Source organism: Nelumbo nucifera, chromosome 7 (genome assembly GCF_055504915.1).
Source record: "Nelumbo nucifera cultivar China Antique chromosome 7, China Antique-T2T, whole genome shotgun sequence".
Lineage (NCBI taxonomy): Eukaryota > Viridiplantae > Streptophyta > Magnoliopsida > Proteales > Nelumbonaceae > Nelumbo > Nelumbo nucifera.
This window is the reverse complement of record NC_142655.1, coordinates 51,921,489-51,926,261: the sequence shown is the minus strand read 5'-3', so window position 1 is coordinate 51,926,261 and position 4,773 is coordinate 51,921,489.

Genomic DNA, 4,773 nt, shown 5'->3' with positions numbered 1-4,773 from the left:
AAAGGCGTTCTACCCGATTTGCGCAGATTTGAGTTTTTTCTGGAAAATTTATTTCCAGATAAAGGGCAAATGATTTGAAATTAAATCTTTATAAATCTGAATTTTATTTAGAATTGTTCTTTATAATTTACTTGATTTATGGGCTGTTCGTACAAGTGGAGATCGAAATCTTTATTGGCGCAGAAAATTGCATTTTTGCAGTTTCTATTTATTACTTTTGGTCTATAAAATATATATTTTTTTACATTTTAGACTGAATGTATAGGATTCGATCTGATGTAGTATTAATTGAAAAATCTAGGATTTAAATTTTATTATTTTTGGATTGAAGATGGCAGCGCAGGAAGGAAATTTCGTAGATGGGAAAATCGCTATCTACGATTTGCAGTTTATGAAATTACAAACTGTGATCTAACCTCTGTTTTGCAGGATGGAATGTGCGAACAGCCCTCTTTGATTGATTCTTGATTTTTTTTAATCAGTATTTAATCACAAATCATTTTCATGAATTGATTCTTGAATTAAAAATCAAACCCAGACCAGTTCGAACCAGATTTGGACCAAATCTGTGGTTTGATGGCGGCTGATTTCGGCCCTATTTTCTCCCACTCTTGTGTTGGACAGTTTTGTATGCCCTTAGCTTCAATCCGATTTGATGTACTTTTGATATTTAGTGTAAATAAATGAAGTGCATGTTTGATTCATGTTGTTTGGTATAATTCTGTGTAAGACCCTAAAACTGGACACTTATTGAGACTTGCGTTAGTTTTAAATGTTCACAACCATTGGATAAGTTTGGGGAGATTTATCCCACCAAGGCTAATACTGGTGTGCCGCCAAGTGTTGGGATGACCTGTCTCGGCCACCAAGGTAAGACCCAAGGCACATGCAGTATGGGATTACTCGGATCTTTGAACCGGACCAGATTTCCAGTATTTCCCTGGACCTTGGAGACAGATGGGCAAAACTAGTAAGTTACACTAGACCCCTAGACTCGATTATGATACATCACTAGGTGTTGGATTTGGCTGTCTTTGATATGCCAATCAGTGAAATCCTTAGGGGGGTCAAAACCTGGGCATGTTGGGGCAGTCTGAGAATTCATCTGAGTTGGTGATCATAGTGACAGGATCAGTCCCTTTGTTGGACAAAGGTAATGATCAGGAATGCACTCTCTCTGATGGAAAAAGAAATTGCTAGTAATTGATTTCAATCGTTGGAATTTTGTTTTGCAAAATTTATATATAAAATATATATATATATATATATATATATATGTACGGTTTCAAAACGTTTGCAAATGGTTTTAATTCCCGGGATCCATGTGAGTGGAGAGTGCAGCATTGTTCCTTGTAGCCGAGGGAGAGGTCCTCTCTTGTCGGGCAGTGCTTAATCATTATGGGCTAAGAGGTTAAGTGTGAGGCCATTTAGGATAATACCTGATGGGTTAATCTTGCACCTGCCCACAGTCCTTGGGTTTTTATAAGATGGCTTGACCTAGGGACCACTTAGTGTAAGTGTTGGGCCCAAGGGTCCATGTGATGGGCTCAAGGGGTTCACTAGGACTTCTAGTGAATTTGGCGAGGCCTTGTAATAAAGGCTGAGCCGAACCCATGTGGCTGGTGTGTAGATCAATGCTTGGGTCCCACGCCATACAAAGAACCCCAACTGGGCAGCAGATTGGAAACTAGTTAAGCACTGATCACTTAATGGCCAAAAGCCCATTTTGAACTGGGCTGATATGATCACCCACTTATGGGGCGGATCTTGGATTAAAGTTAGCAAAAGGATTGGGCCTTTAACCTAATCCACTCTAGGAGACTAAATTCAAATCAGATTTGAATCTGGTAAAGTCCTGATAAGATCAGGAGTAAGCTAACCTAATTTGCAGATAGGATTAAGATCTTCCCCTATCCAGATACTGATTTGGATAGGGATAACTCCTAATTGGATTAGGAGGTTTATTAATCAAGAGAAAAGAGGAGAAACCCTAAGAGAGAAAAAAACATCAACAGAATTCGAACCTAGGGTTTGGTGTGCAAGAAATCATCCTGCGAATTGAGATTGGATCTCATACACACTCCAGAGAGAAGAGAAGCAAAATCAGCCATCTTCATCTCAGGAGTTCTCCTCCAGCCACCGCCATTTTTCTGATAAGATTCGATCTTTGAAGAAAAGAAATCAAGAAATCAGTTCTTGATATCAGTTTTGCAGAAAGAACTGAAAAGATTCGGTGCTCAGTGTTTCCAGAGGATTCTTGCGAAGGATTCAATGTGTAGGACGCACTCTGCTGGTTTCGTTCCATACATTGCTGTGTCATCTTCAGTAGGAGCGGTTCTTGGTGTCCTCTTTAGGTGTGAACACCAACTTTGGGAGATACTGCTTCTCTGGATCAGGTATAATTCCTCCCTTGTCTTTTGGTTCACATCTGGTTAGATTATGGTTAAAGTAGGATCCTTGAATATTGTATTCTAAATTTAGGGAATATGATTCCCAGTTGGAAGAAGGTAGGAAATTTTTGAAATTCGCCCACCCATTCCACAACCTTTTTGGCATCCATACGATGGATCCTACCATTCTTTCAGTGGTATCAGAGCCACAGGTTCGAATCTTGAACCAAAAGAAAATCAGATCTGAACCTGCGCAGATGGACAGAAGTTGTTCTGCTAAAAGTTGCGCGGATTATTTTCTTTATTTCAAGAAATTGTTTCTTGTTAAGGGCGATTGATCTGAAATTAATTTTTGTTAAATCCAAAATTTATTTAGAACTGTTCTTTATTTATTTTGATTCAATGGACTGTTCAAACCTAGAGATCGCAGTGCAGATTTGGCGCAGATCATCTGTGCACCCTTTTTTATTTATTATTCATTCAAATCGGTCTGTAAATAAATTTTTTTTCTAGACTGAATGTATAGGATTTGATCAAGAATGTAATTAATTAATAGAAATAGGATTTCTATAATTTTTTTTTCTTGATTGAAGAAGAAGGCGGCGCTGGAGATTTGCAGATGAAGAGATCGCTTTCTGCGATTTGCAGTTTGTGAAATTGCAACCCTTGTGATTAACCTCTGTTTTCCAGGTGGTGTGAATAGTCCATATTTGATTTGTGATTGTCTAAAATCAAATTTATTAATTTCAGATCTTTCATGAATTGAAAATCAGTTTCGGACAATTTCGGACTAGATTGGACCAAAACCGTTTGGACCGAATCCAGGGTTCGAAAGGGTGGATCCTACCATGGACCATAGGCACTTGGCCCATGATGACTCGTTAGTGGCTCTTGCACACACCATGGCTGAATGCACGTCATTGCCATGGTGTCCCATAAGGTGATTGGATGACCCCTCCTTACTTGGTGGGCCCCACAACCTTGAAAAGAGACATGTGCGGAAACCCTAGCCGATTAAGGCCCACTAGAAATTTGACTTTATGAAAGTCAGTGGGAGCTACTCTGGTTTGACCTAAATTAGAATTAGGGCGTAATTTTGTTCCCTCTAGCAAATATGAGTGCATGTGATAGGGAAATCCATATGATGGACTCTCTAAAGGCCTTCCGTCATTAGCACAATGATGGGTCCTTTAGTAATGAGGAAACACACCATAAAATTGGGCTATCCATTTGCTGTTGGATCTGTTAGAGTGTTTCATAAGATGATAGGGGTGTCATAGACCGATGTGGGAGGGGCTTCACCAGAAAATGGGAACTCTCTCACGGTACCTTAGCGTAACTTGAATATGATGGGTGAGCACTCACTGGACAGAAAGGTTTACCTGAAAGCGGCTCTGAACCTTGTCTGACTGAGGCCAAAAGGAAACTCATACGATGAGTGGATATGATCCGTCACAAAAAGGTGGTGGGGTTTTGGCACACAAGTAGATGAGTGGATATGATCCCACATTTCTAGAGACATTTCGCCGTCTCTGTCACTAAGAAAGGAGGAAAATCTCAGAGGTGAACAAATAGGAATGGAACATAGATTAAAAACCATATCTATGTAGGTAACATGAATCAAACTAAGGTTGTGGACTAACGTCTTTGTTGTTTTATCAGAAAATGGCAAGCGGTCAATTCGCAAAGCTCCTAGATGATAACAAGCTTAAGGGCCCAAACTACTCCGACTGGTACAGAAATCTTATGCTGGTCCAAACTTCCGAAGAGTTAGATAAGGTGGTGAAAAATCCTGCCCCGGAGTGTCCAGGTGATAGGGCTTCTGTGGTCCTTAGGAGGGAGTACCAAGATTGGGAGGATAAGAACTCCCTAGCCCACTGCTTTGTCATTGCCTCACTAGACAACTCAATACAGAAGTAGTTCGATCAGATTGAACTAGCCAAGGACATATTGGACAGTCTAAAGACAATGTATGAAGAGCAGAATCGTTCTACTCGACAAAAGGTCCTGAAACTGTTCATGACCGCGCAGATGTCCAAAGGGCAGAAAGTTCATGACCATTGTCTTTGGATGTTGGGCTACATTAATGAACTCGAAGCCCTTAGATCCGGGCTAGATCTTGGCACACAAGTAGATGCCATCCTAAATTCTTTGCCCTCTTCCTTCAATGCGTTCACAATGAACTATAATATGGATAAGCTAAATGTCAGCGTCTAGGAACTCAGCAATATGTTGCAGAGGGCCGAGGACTTACGTAAGAAGGATGAGCCTGTGGTTATGCTTGCTGAAGCTAACAAATCAGGCAAGAAAAAGAGAAAGGCAAAGAAGCCCCAGAAGAAAGCTGCCAAGCCCAAGAAGCAGAAGAAGAACAAGGCATCTGATG